The following is a 14,914-nucleotide window of genomic DNA, read 5'->3' as shown; positions in this document are numbered from 1 at the left end:
GTGCTTCTAATGCCTCATGTTACAGCCATTATCACCTCTCTCAAATTACTCAATTTGGTAGCCAGAAAAGCAATCTGGTCATGTTTCTGCTCAAATCCTTTGAGGGATCCCCATTTCACTCAGAATTTATCCTGAAGATGGCTTATAAGATGCTGAATTATTGGGGCTGTTATTCCTCTGACCTCACCTTCTACCTCTTATTCCTCATATTCACTCTGATTAAGCCACACTATCTTCCTTAATGTTTCTCAAACACACAGTTGTACTTTGACCTCAGGGCCTTTGCACTGGCTATACCTTTTGCCTAGAGCACCTTATCCATGTATCCACATAGCTAATGTACTCCTTCAGTTTCCTCGATTCTTTACTGAACAGTCACCTTCTCAATAAGGCCTATCCTACCAACTCAGTATTCATGTCAGCTATCATTTATATTTTGTCATGTGTAATATTTATGGCCCATCTCTTTGCAATATAAACTCCATACAGGCACACATATGGGTTGATTTGGGACACTGCTGCATTCTTGATGTTAGAACAGTTTCTGGCATATAGAAAGTTTTTCATGTTTTTTCCCCCCACTAATAGGGCTTTTTATTGGTCACTACTAAAAATCTGAATTTTAAACAGATTCTTGAACCTTTAGCACCTGTCTCATTTCCCATAGCTTTTCTAGAAAAATATGGAACATTTCCTGAATTTGGGTGTCATCCTTGCACAGGGGCCGTGCTAATCTTCTCTGCATCATTCCAATTTCAGTATATGTGCTGCCAAAGTGAACTTAGAAAGTTCTTCATGTTTGCCAAACAAATTGAATGGATTAATGTGGGAAATGCATTTTCATGATTTGACTTATAAAATGAAACCTGTAACTATGATAGACTGCAAAAGCAGGCATTTCATTTATGATACAGAAACTCTAAATATATCATTAGGGATCATCTTATAAATCAGTGCTTGATTAACCATATCAGGTATACAGACAGGAAGTGGAAATCATAGTATAGTCATGCACCACTTAACAACAATTTGGTCAATGAGACCGCACATTTGATGGTGACGTTATATCACCTAGTGACATCATAGCCATCTTAGTTTGTGTGGGCATGCACTATGATGTTCACACAACAAAAACACTTGACAACACAATTCCCACTTAATACCTCTATCATTAAATGAGGAGATGACTATATTTTTAAAAAACTTTTACTCAATTACACATCCACATACTGAATTGCTTTGGGTGGTTTTTATTTCATCTCATTAAAACTTTCAGATCCTTCTCATTGATCACCTGGGACAGGAAGATGCCCTAGAAGTTAAAGAGACAGAGTGAAAGGGCCATGTTGCATGAGTTGGAATCTCAACTCCATTGCTTACCACTTTAGCAGTAACTCCACCTCTTGGTAGCTCCTGTTGAAGACATTCAAGTATAAAGCACAGTAGAAAAACCTTCTGACATACGGTCCTCCAGCCCAGTTTGCAAGTTCTGATGACAGGAAGCTCATTATTTGGGTAGTCTGCTCCTTTGCTGAAGAGCATCATGTTTTAGAAAGTTCTTTATAACAATACTGAGCTAAAAAATCTAGCTTTCTGTTACAGTCTAGCATTGATTTAAAACTGACCTTTTCAACATTAGGGAGTATAAACATTTCCACATAAGTCCCAAACAACTTATTTTTTAACTTCTATTCCCAATTGCCAGCTTTGAGTATAATAATTGTTATGCCCTCCTTGCCTCACAAAGGCTGTGGGATTCAGAAGAAACACACTGCATATTAGTATGTCCCAGGCATTGTACCCCTGTTGCCCAGGCCCCTCACTGCATGCCCTGAGCAGGAGCTAACTGAATGCTTTTATTTAATGAGCAGGGAACACTCTCTCTCTCTCTGCTCACAAGTAAACTTTGGCTAATATGGTTACTACAGTTAAACATTAAACTTAAGTCTGAGCTTCCAGGAAAGAAACTGAAAGATAAAAGACAAACTATCTCATTATCTGATTTTTTTTAAAAAAGAAGCATATCACATAATTAAGAAAGACAATTTCCCAACAAACATTTCCCAAAGGACTTTTCTATGTGAATATTACATGAGCAACATTAAGTAATATGGATATTTTCTTCTACAGTGTAAAAAAAGAAAAATTATTTCTTCAGATATTTTAAATTCATTTTCAGTGAAGAAAAATCGCAGAGCAGGAACCCATTCTAGGCAGAAGCAGTGAGTTAAAGAAGGGAGACTCCCCTGGGGTTGGAAAGTGCCAGAAAGAAGGGACCACCAAGGTCCTGCATGAGAGCCTAGATGTGGATGCTGCAGGTATAGTGTCAGGGACAAGAGAGAGTCTCACCGCGGTCCTCCCCAAGCTGGAATTGTAAGAGTAAAAGAAATTGAAGTTTAAGTGTAAAAGACCGGGTATCGTAAAGTTTCTAAGCTGCAAAGCCTGAGTTAAAATGTAAAGGACCAGGTATTGTTAAGTTCCTATGCTACACCCCCAAAACCTGAAATTCCTGTAGCTGTTAGGACAATTCCCGGGACTGCCCAGTAAATATTCCCCCTGACCATCTAGTTGTTTAATAACCTAGGACCCTGTGCAGCTTGGCACGTAGGCATCTCAGGGCCTAAACCAATCAGTTTGAATGTGTACCCCGCTTTAGAACTGACCTATCACCCCCGTGCGATCTGTTCCCGCCAATGAATGTGCTAATCAAGTTTGAGAGTTGTTGTTCGATTTTCCCGTGCCTCATGATGATTTGTTCTGATGTATGCAAAGCCCCCGCCCTCCCCAAAAAGTGTACTTAAGCACTGCTTAACCTCTGCTCGGGGCTCTGGGCCGCTCTCCCTTGTTGAGTGAGCACGGAGCCCCAGCGTGCTGGATTGGATCCTCAATAAATCCCCTTTTGCGGTTGCATGAGTCGGTCTCTTGGTGGTCTCTTCCTCCGACGTTCGCCGGACCCTTACAGAATCAGACTGATAGCTAAATAAGGCACAGAGTAGGGGGCAGGAGGCAATCTCTGCAAAGAGTCTTGAGCAATAATGTGAAGTTATATATAGTTCAAAATAGATTTGGGACTCTTCAGTAACTTTGATGTCTTAAGAACTAAAGATTAAAATGAGCCAAAGCATTGTTTAAAAGTGTGTTTCTGGGATACTTCAATCATAAGATAATTCAGCTTTGGCAAGACAACATATGGGAAGTAGATAGATCTTATCAGGCTCTGGATACCACCTTCAGGTGGCCTTTCCTGCCTTCCTCAGCCCAGGCTGCCAGGGACCACCTAGTGGTCCTTGTATCATGTAACCATGTACACATCTCACATTGCTTCTGTCTCTCCCATGAGCTCCTCTAGGACATGTATCAAGACTAATTCCACTTTGTTCCCCTGACATAGTGCCTGACACAAAATGATCAACCACTAAATATCAATAGCAGGAAGGAAGGGAGATTGGGTGATTAAAGAGTATTTGGGCACAGCAATGCCACTGACAATAAGACCGTAGAAGAAGTGGTTATGGGGAAGGGTTATAAGACTTTTGGTATTTGTCTTGGCTAGGTGGTGTCTTTGAAACAGCTGGGAAAGGCTAGGAGGGAAATGTGGGCATTAACAATATACATTTGAAAATTACCTACCATAAAGTAGAAGCTGAACACTGAGAGAAGATGAATTTTCCTTTAAATTGCATCCGGGTGAACAATTATCCTTTGATTAAGATCTTGTCATTTTTTCTCCCCCTCACTTGGAACAGTTACTGCAGAACCAGGATTCAATTCAAGCTCTTGGCTTCATTTGAGGAGGGCTCAAGTCCCTCCCTTGAGACCACATTACTCACCAACTAGTTTCCTTCTGCTCCAGTGAAGCCCACTGAAGCATCCTCTGTGCATGTCTTGCTGATCACTCCCTTGGAGTATCACTCAAGCCATTGCCTTCAAGGTGAATCCTTGGCTATTCTTTCAAAACCCAAACTCAAAAGCACAAAAAGCTGTTCTAAACCTAAGAGCCCCCATGATTGTCCTTTGCTTTGTATGTGTCTTATCTACCCAAGCAGAACGCAAAACCCTTAAGAACAGAAGTTATAGCCTGCCCCTTTTTTTATCCTGCATTGACTTTAAACATGATAATTCTGCACACTGTGCCAATTAATGCTTAGGATGTCAGTACGTGGAAGACAGCTTATTATTAAACATTTAAGGTTTCCAGGTCATTGTTTCTCTACCAAATATCAGTAAAATCTCTTCTTATGAAGCCAGCACTATCCACTTCTCTCCTTCAGGCCTTGAAGCTTTCAGGATAGAACCTTGTCCTTTATGGTTCTAGCTCTGATCTCATAATTCTCTGAACCTTTCTTGATGGCATCCACACAGATGGCTCTGGCTCACAGCTATTTGGTTACTCCAGCCTTAAACAGTCTCCAAGTTTATGTCACTGAAGCTGCCAATGAGCAAGTCTAGAAATCCTCACTTAGCCCTATTAACTAACCTGTCCCTTTTGAAAATCTGGAATGCCGTATGTCCTCTTCTCACATCCAGCCATCTCCCTGTCAAGCCATGAATCTGCTTCTCTCTTCTTGGTCAAGTAGATCAAGCCTCCACCCTCATTGCGGCACTTGGGGAGTCTTTCCTTTCTGTGTGTGATAAGAATAGTGGCACAGAGTTTGCCGTGTCAGGGAGAAGATGAAAAGAGATAAAGGAAAGCAAACGCCCAGCTCATAGCATGTACTTGCTGAGAGCCATAGCCAAGTAGGAATGGCACATGGCAATTTCTTTGTCAGCCTACCCAATGTTGCTTAGAGGGAGGACTCTCCATTGTGGAAATGGGCTTGCCTTGGACCCAGGTCATTTGCAGTGACATTGCATGAATGTTTGAGAAAGGTGACCCTGCTCAAGGACCAGGGTGGATCCGGGTTTAGGGAGGATCCTGCTGGATTAGGGTGGGTCCAGGTTTAGGGTGTATCCTGCTGGGAATAGGGAGTATCCTGCTGCCTCAGGCGCCCGCCCCGCTCCTTGAGTTCTCGCAGGATTCAGAGAGTATTTGGGATGCAGAGCCCGGTGGAGGTAAAGGATTTTTCCCCAGAACGTGCATGTAGAGCGCCGGTGAGAGGTCGGGAATAAAAACTTGCTGTTTGAATCTACAAGGCTGTGAGTGGCTCGTGATTTTGTGCCCAGCCAGACTGCGGCATGTACTCACTAAAGCAAGTTTCTCCCTCTCTCTCTCTCCCTTTCTCTCCAATAATGAGGAGCTAATGCTTCCCAAAGTAGTCATTCTAACTTTGAGGATCTTCAACTATTCTAGAAACCCCATTTTTTTCTGAATGAAAATTTATTTCTCAGGGTTCCCATGGCCCCAGAACAGTTTCTCTGGGGCAGTAAGAATAACAGTAATCTTTTTTTCCTCCAGATCAGTCTGCCAGCAATCCTCAGACAATTCACAGAGCCCCTCAAGTCTTTTCATCTCCAGTCCAACTCCCCCCCTCACACACACACCTTGACTCCACTTGCACTTTGAGCCCATAATATAGTGGCCATGTTAGTCTCCTTCCACCTAAATATTCCAGTGCCCTGTGCAATAACCAGTAACGTCTGCCAGAATACCAGTCCTGTTCAAAATTCCCGGGACAACAGCATGAACATAGTCTGGAATCGACAATTTTTCCTGCTCCAAAATGGCTTAAAAGTAAGTCTTCCTTATTGTTTTACTTACAAATCGAACTCTGTAAGGGAGGGGGAACGAAAGGAAAAAAACTCCTAGGATTGCAAGAAATGGTAATGCCAAGTGAATGGGGATTTTTTTTTAAGAGTCTTGAATCCTGAGGGCTTGTCTTGTTCTTTTAACTAGAAAGTTTGAGTCTTGATCCATTAATCCAGAGCTAATAAATGTCTGGTGGCAATTTGCCAGTTTGAACTCACAAGTGCAAGCTTATTCATTATTAGGAAGTAGCAATCTCTGTGGGGAAATGCTTGCAAACAGGATTAGCAGAGCAAGGGGAGGGCAAAGCCTTTGGTGAAAATGTGCCCATTGCTAATCAATGGCCCACAGCTTCTTGCAAAAAGCAATAGGAGCTCAGTGATCATTCTCCAGAGCAGGAAGTGGACTTTGTGCACTGGTTGAGTCAGGATTTCTAAAACTTTATTACTTAGTGTCCCTGACAACAGTAGCCAGTAAGCTTGAGTTCTCTCGGGATTTCAAAATGGAATCAAGATGTAGTTAAAGCCTTCCATTCATTCTTTAGTATTTATGTAACTTTAGCATCTTATTCCACAGTATTACCACTTATGCTTTCATATAAAAGAATGAAAGGAACAGGTTTCTCTTCTCATGTAATTCCTATAATTCACCAACTATGCCCCTCCAGAGCTTCATGTCCTTAGTTGGAGAAGTCATGGCCCTAGCAGCCTCAGTGAGACCATCTTGAAGGTCTCAGTGATTACTTCAGTGGATGTTCCTCTGATTTATGGGTTTATTGATTCCAGAAAAAAATTATACCAGAAAGGGTATAGCACTTTGAGATCTCAGTACAAAAACAGACAAGCAGTTTGGATCTTGGCATTGTATTCATGGAATTCCTGACCTGAGGCTGCTTAACCTCTCCAAGCATCAATTTCCTCATCTGTCCAGAGGTATCCAATTCGTAGATTGTGTTGAGGACTAAGTCAGATGCTGTGTGTAAAGTGTTCAGTTCAACAAATACATTGTAAATGTTTGTTGTCATGATACTGGGGGTGATCCTAGACATTCAGAGGGTTCCCCAAAACCCTGCCCTTGTGAGCTAAACAGAACCTTGAGAGTGGAGTCTAAAGACCTTTGTCTTAGCTAGGCATGGTGGTGCGAGCCTATAATCCCAGTGGTTCAGGAGGCTGAAGCAGGAGGATCATGAGTTCAAAGCCAATCTCAGCAACTTAGGGAGGCCCTAAGCAATTCAGCAAGATCCTATCTCTAAATAAAACATAAAAAAGAATTTGATGTATGGCTCAGTAGTTAAGCGCCCCTAGGTTCAATCCCTATTACCAAAATAAATAAATAGAGACCTGTGTCTTCCTTTTTGATTCTGCTATTAGTTAGGGAGAGGTCTCAAATGGATTATTTTAAGGAATCCCCTGGCATCCTTATCTGTGAAATTGGGAACATGATACCTGCTTTAGATATCCTAATGTCATTGATATTTGAGAGTATTTTGTAAAAACTGCACATATATAAGATAAAATCCACTTTCCTCTCCTTCAAGTTTTCCAGATTTACTTTTTAAGGGTCTTTTACTCCTAGGATAAACAAGGAAAAGATGTGAGAAGGCTCTAATCTGAATAAAGGAGATGACCTCTGCCAACTCCTCTACAGAACAAATACCAATAATAACAAATGACAGAATACCATATTCAGTTCACCATGCCAGACATTAGTTCAATTCTTTACCTACAATCTTTGTCTAATTTTTGCAAGCTCTATGCCATGGTTACACTCAGTTTATAACCAAAACTTAAATTCAGAGACATAAGAAATTCATCCAGATTTGTAAAGCTGGAAATTGAATCAAGTCTGGATAACTCCAAACACCTGAAAAAGCTCTATTATCACACCTTCAAATGAGCCAATGATCTGATTTTTTAGTAACCTAGAATGAAAGAAGCCTATTTAGAATTTCTCTCCTGAGGGTATTTAAGATTCCTGACTGTTCCTGACTACCCTTGGCCAAGTACAGGCTGATGGTGTAGTTTCAGAGTCAGTAACTAGTGATGCCAGAGAAGGCGTGAGCCTGAAGTCCCTGGCCTTTCCCTTCCTTCTGAGGAGCCAGTAGGTCTAAGATGCTGTGGGGCTGGAGTCACAATGATGAGGCTTAAATTCCAGTTTGAAAACCAACTCCATGTTACTGTGCAAACTACTTAATGTCTCTGAGAAGAGATATATATATATATATATATATATATATATATATATATATATATATATATATATCAGAAAAACAATTAAAACTATAATCTCAGGCTTGGGGCTGTGGCTCAGGGTAGAACACTTGCCTAGCACATATTAGGCACTGGGTTCGATCCTCAGAACCACATAAAAATAAATAAATAAAAACAAAGTTTTGGGGGTTTTTTTAAATAAATAAATAGAACTATAATCTGTACTTTGCAAAGATTTCTAGGGAAAATAGCAAAGGTTGTATAAAGCGACTAGTACATAAAAGGTAGCTAACAGTTATGGCCATTATTATTCACTATTATTTTTATAATGAGGTAAAAATCTTCCATACAAAACAACTGTCTGATGTCACATTACATGAAATGTTAAATCTGATCTATCCTTGTATAGCTCTCCAAACATTAAGCAGATATGTGCAACTGTCCAATAATTTATGTCAGTTCACAAATTATATCCATCTAAAAGATTTTACATCTTCTTTCTAATCAAAAGCTGTCCTGAAGTGGTTGAATTCAGATAGGGAGAAGAAATCCATGTGGGTTAGCAGAGAAATCTCTGGGGAGCATTAAAATGATTCTTGAATAATTTTCAAATCTAATTGTATTTGCACTTCCCACTGCTCTAAAGCCAAATCAAAATTCATTGGCAAATGAGCAAAGTCCTGCCAGGATCTCATGATTTATCACGTGAAATTTCACCATGTATAGCAAGCAGCAAATGAACATAGGTTTTAGAGACATGTGCTTGAAATTCTAGATGATTTGTCTGTTCCTGCTGAGAAAGGTAGACCAAAGAGAGTCAATCATGCAACTCATGGATTGGAGCTGAAAATTCCTATTAGGAAGGCATGCATTTGACCAGGAGAATGCCTTGGAACTCAAGAAGACACAGGAGGGTGGTAGGAACACAAGTGGAATTCAGCAAAATATATTCAATCCTGTTCCCCCTGAGGGTGCTGAAAACCAGAAAGAAGTTTTAAAAGGACCCCCAGAATTCCTTATCTGTGCTCTCCACATCCACCCCCCGCCCCAGCCTTCTATTTTTGCACCATGATTCCAGGGAAGAACCAAAAAATCGAATAAGAAGCTGAGGGGGTACCCAGTGACTACACTAACCTTGGCAGCAGCTCCCATGCCCTATGGGTCCACCTGTTTGAAGCTTTGGGTATCCCCTGAAGGAGAAGTTCTCTGTTAGCCAATTTAGCCAAAACAAGGACTAGACTGACACTTCTCAAAGATCCACATCCATCAAGCAATACACGCTGCTCCCAGAAAGGCACTGTATATATAGAAGTTAAGAGCTCCAACTCCAGAGTCAGGCTGGTTCTTTGCTGGGTCAACTTAGATATGTTACTTAACTTCTCTTAGAAACTAATCATTTTGTTTCTCCATCTGAAAAGTGGAATGAACAATAATGGTCCCCATCTCTTGAGGTTGTGACCACCAAGTGACTGATGTAGAATAGTTAGAAGATGCGAGACACTTGATAGGTGCTCAGAGCACATCATTATTATTCTAAACAATGCACTTGTTTGTCATGGAGTTCCTTAGCTTATTTAAAATTCACTATGTGCTTTCAGGTTCTCATTCAAATCTCAGGACAACCCAGGGATGTCTGGAAGGTGCCATTTATTCCCATTTTACACATGGAGCTCTGTGACTTGGAGAGCTTAAGGTTTTTTCCAAGGCCACGAGCCCAGTGAATATCAAGGGGAACCTGAAGCCAAGGTTTAGATCTCAGGTTTAGAGATCTCCTGTTTACATATAACACAACTTAGAATTTTGGTTGAAATATTTGATTTAATTAAAATGAATACTTTCATGCTTTCCCTGCATCTCCTTCTGTACCCAGCTGAGGAATCTTCATGCAACATGCAGGTTCACAGGTTTGCCTTCAGCTGCTGGGAGCAGCCTTCCCAAGAACCAGAGCTTACACCTTTTTCATTTGATCTGTGGAGTTTGAGGTGCTCCATCGTCACAAGGGACAGGACTAAAGCCAGCAGGCAAAAAATAGCCACAAAGAAAATCAAGCAAACCACTTGAAAACAAATGATGGTACAGGTCATAATCACCACACAGGGAGGAGACTCCAAAAAGATTCCTAACTTTCCACGTGTCAGGACAACCAGCCCTGTAACAAGCTCTCTCCGATGAATAAAATTCTAATTGTACCTCCAATTAGATTTCACCTACCCCAAAGGCAGACTAATCACAGATTTTAAAGTGGCCAATGACAGGATAAGCTCTGAGGTGAAGGACCACTTATGCACTCTCAGTCAGTTGAGGAATCTTATCCCAGCAGGTTGGGATGACTCTGATACAGACAGAACAGGGGACAAGAGAACTGGAGACACTTGCAGGGTGATTATTCACAGAAACTCCCGATTCAGACTGGAGTAAGTCACATGAAAGGGAAAGATAGAAAAGGAAGCCCTGAAAAAGCATTTGGTCCTTGGGTTCTCTGAGGAGGAGCAGATGGACATAATCAATTACTTAAATAATTCAGCAGAGAAAGAAGGCTGCTTTTCACCTGAATTATCCAGATAATTTTAAAGAAATATTTTGGGTGAGGACTTCCTTTTAATCCAAATGATCTGTTTATATTTTACGGAATAATTCGCTTCTGCCAGCCAGGCTTCCAGGTCTGCCTCAGCCAAAAAGACGTCACTGCCCCTGTTACATTTGTACTTCAGCAAAGAATTGGTTTCCTTTGTGTCCTGGTAAGCTTTTCCTCTGGAAATAGACTGGGCTGGCTGTCCCTTTGATCCCATTGTGCGACTCTATCTCGTTCATCAAGCTTTGGCACCTGACAAGGGTATAGAAAATAGTACAATTTGAGCATTTCAAAGTGATGGTTTTCTATTTTTTAAAAAGGGATATTTGACAGCCACCTTTAGATCCACTTGCTTATCGGGGTTGCGTTTTAACAAATTTTTCGTGAAAGTATTCCATTTATTTGCCAAAATTGGAAAAAAAAATGAACAATGGTGCATTCGTATCCCATTGAATATGGCTGAGAACATCGAAATCTACAGCACAGACTGACAGAAAGAGAGAAGCATCATATCAGTGTTGCATCAGAAAATGGCCCAGGGCTTGAGCCTCTACAGCCCACAATAAAGATGACCGCAGCAGCTCGGGTGAGAGCTAGGGGTTGGTTGTCTCCAGCTGAGCCGAAAGGAGCCGTTTCCCCCACCCATCCCTTGGGTGTATAGATCAGAAGTGACACAGAAGTAGCCCTGGCCAGACACCTCTTGGCTCCACCTTCACCGGGAGCTTTCACCGATTACAGGAAACCACTGTTAACTGGATGAATAAATATCACATCTGGAGGCAGAGATCCCAAGATGACTCAGAGCTGCCTCCCCTTGGGTTTTCTCACACAACTTGGTGGCATGAGGGCCTTCTCCCCCTTGCAAGACAGCTCATCACAACCCTCATCTTTTCATCAGAGAGCCCTGTAACTTCGGGCAATAAGAAACATCAAACATCCAACCCACCATTTTTTTGTAATAAATATTTTACTATGTTTAAACCAAAGAACAAACAACAAAGCCAAAGTATTTGTCTCGCCCTGCTTTGCACAGAGATATAACTCTAGTCTTAGCTAAAAATGTTTCTGGTGATTCTAACAAAATGTAATTTAAATGGTATTGGTTGTACCCATTTAAGAACATTTTGATATTTTTCCTGCAACATTTTGTTTCATGTTTTTGAACCCTCTCTACTAGATTCTAACCCTGAGAATGGTCTCCCTGGATGACATTACTGTTCCTGCTTCAACTTGCACAAAGCATTTGGAAACCAGGCCAGGCCTTTCCGGAGAACCTCAGTGTTGATAGTCACACTTTTGCTTCCATTTCCTTGTGCTTCTGATTATAACTCAATATGTTTTCATTCAGGTTGTAGAGTGCCCCTTTTTAGCCTCTAGCTGCTGGATGACACCATCTGTGATTGCCAAGGAAATTAAATTAAATTAAGTTAAAATTCAATCAACAGAAGATTGTTGCCTCTATGACTTTACTTGGAACCTTGAGAGCATAAGCGTCTAAATGCTTCTCAAGACAGAAACAGGCCAGCTCTGCCCAGCAACACTGGCCCATGGTTAGGACTCCCCCAGAGTCAGGAGCCAGGGACCCACCCTTTCGGTTCCATCTCATATGGCCTGCAGCAGCAACTAGGAGACAGATTGTTTTGCCTCTACAGTCTGAGCTTGGCTTAGGGCAATCTTTGTTTCTTACCCAAAAGAAAAACTTTAGATTTATGCAGAAGAGGATTAGGAATTTGCACAATATCTTATACACCATATCAAAATAAATTCTGGAAGGATTAAAGGGTTTTATTTTACAAATAAAAACTAAACCATACAAATGCAGTTTTGTTTGTTTGTTTGCTTTGATGTTTAAAGGGTTCATAAATTTTGGGTTACATTATTATTATTATTATTATTATTATTATTATTATTATTATTATTTGTTCCTTTTAGTTATATATGACATTAGAAACCATTTAACAAGGGCATTTTTTTAAAAAAAAAGTAAACATTGACCTCAGGAATTTGTGAACATTAAAAGTTCCAATAAAAGAATTGATAGAGTAGAACATACTAAATTTGAAAAAGCTCTATCAAATAATACTTACACAAATGCAAATTTAAATGACAAATTAGCAGGAAATGTTTGTAACATGACAAGGAACATAACTTAATACACATTTAAACACAAACATGTGTACATGAGTATATAGAGAGATTCTTATAACAAAATCAGTAAAAAAAAATCCCATTTTTAGTCAAAAGACATTAATAGTAATTAGCAAATTAAATAAATACAAATGGCCAATATCTTTTCAAAGTCCCCTATTTTATTCAAAAGTACACACATTCACAGATGTACACATCAAAAAACAGTAAAAAAAAAAAAAAAAAAAAAAACTATGTGGCAACTAACCAAGATTCAACAGTTTATTATTAATTTGGTGACAATGAATTAAAATAAGAATTCTCACACATTGCATATGTTAAAATAAGAAATTTCATGCCTTAACATGCTACCATCTTCCTAGATCCTAACTTGGCAATGTACATGAAATCTTAACATACTTGGAAAGAAATTTAACTTTAAGAAATAACCACAAATATGCACAGGAAATTGTGTAAAAGACCATTTTTCTGCAGCTTCCTTTATTACATCAAAAAATTGGAAATAATATAAATATCAGTCTGACTACATAAGTTACATTAAATACAAAATGCAATGTTATATGCTTTTTAAGAATATATAAATAAGGGAAGAAATGTTTACCATTCAATATTTCTAAAATTAGTGTGAAAATTTTTATATGTGAATGTGTGTGTATATATACATATACATAGATATATAGATATACACTGTTTTCATGCATATTTCTCTTAATATTACATAAAATGTTTCAATATCATATGTTGTATATACAATACATGCATAAGTACATATAAAATCACAAAGAGATTGAGAAAAAGAAAAAATTGACAAAATATGAATAATAATTAAAGTGGAAACATTTGCCATTTCTATAGTTCTTACATTTCTGTGTTTTCAAAAAAAGTATGAGTTTAATTTATCATTTAAAAAATAATACGTGTCACGACAACTACTATTACTAAATAACAATAATAATAATGTGCTTTTACCGTATCTCCTAAATGGTAGGGTCTCATTCTCTTCTTGCTGTATAGTGAGGTATATTTCATTACCATTTCCCATAACCATGTTATAATTATCTTCTTAACCAGTTCATAACAGGAAGTGCAAAGACTCACAGTAAGGCAAAATACCAGTAAAAATTTCCCAAGGGAAAGAACTAAGTGGTCAAGCCAGGAAATGTGGTTTGCATTATCATATGTGGCTTCACATTTTGCCTCCCAGCCCACCACCCAGTTCTCTAGGACTGCTCTCCATCCCCCACCAACTTCTCGTCTAAATAAATACATTCAAATTTGGAAAGGAGCCGTTGCCCTCCTGCTATCTGTTCACCCTTAATCATTTGAACCCACGTTTCTTCAAATCTGAGGTACAACGGATGTACTCCAGGCACAATATTTAGACAGTTTTGTGAGTTTTTCTTGGTGCATCCTCCAAAGAGAGAATTGTTCTACCACGTACAATATATTGAGCACTCCTGATGGTCTACAGTTCTGCTAAGTGTTTCATATATTTTACCTTGTTTTTAATTCTTAAAACAATCCTGCAAGGTAGGCATAAACAGCCCCATTTTACAGATAAACTATTTGAGGCCAAATCTGACTAGAATTCCATAGTTGAAATCTAAATTTTAGTCAATGCCAGTACCTACACTCTAAACTACTGCACTTTATTATCTTCAAATGAGCTAGGTGTGGTGGCGCACACCTGTAATCTCAGCATCTCGTGAGGCTGAGGCAGGAGGATCACGAGTTCAAAGCCAATCTCAGCAAGAGTTATGTTCAAAGTAAATTATTGAGACCCTGTCTCTAAATAAAATACAAAATAGGGCTGGGGATGTGGCTCCGTGTGCCCTTAAGTGTAACCATTGGTATCTCCCCAAAAAAAGTGATACAAGAAATCATGCTTTTAAAGCTAATCTAACTTCAAAGCCTATCATTGGATTTGGTATTTAGAAAGGAGGCTCATTGATTTTCAACCTTCTCCCACTTTTTCTGCAGATTGTTACTTGTTATCACTTATGTCTTTGCTTTCCCACCCCCTGTTAACTAATCCTCAGCATTAGAAACCGACATGCTATGAACTCAAGAGAATGGAAGCATCACATAGTTCTGGCGGATGAGTTGTTGTTATTCTTGTTTTGTGGATGTATTACTGAGTCCCCAGACACTTAAGGGAACCTCCTAAGTCACATCCCTAATGAGTCACAGAGAAGGGACTGACACCTGGTGTTCTGCTCTTTGTTCCTGGAAGCTAGCAGCATATGCACCATTAAAGGTTTTCACTGAAAAAAAAAAAAAAGTTCTTTTTCCATAGCTGGT

The 14,914-nt window shown here is 39.5% G+C and overlaps 1 non-coding gene across 1 annotated transcript; it reads right to left on the bottom strand.

Annotated features, from left to right (window-relative positions):
* Window positions 1-676: 676 nt before the first annotated feature.
* Window positions 677-781, bottom strand: LOC114085127 (U6 spliceosomal RNA). The gene has a single exon (XR_003581414.1). It is a non-coding gene; the product is annotated as a U6 spliceosomal RNA (small nuclear RNA).
* Between the last annotated feature and the right edge of the window lie 14,133 nt (window positions 782-14,914).

This window comes from Marmota flaviventris, chromosome 2, assembly GCF_047511675.1.
Source record: "Marmota flaviventris isolate mMarFla1 chromosome 2, mMarFla1.hap1, whole genome shotgun sequence".
Lineage (NCBI taxonomy): Eukaryota > Metazoa > Chordata > Mammalia > Rodentia > Sciuridae > Marmota > Marmota flaviventris.
The sequence above is the reverse complement of the archived record's forward strand: the minus strand, read 5'-3'. Positions and strand labels throughout refer to the sequence as shown.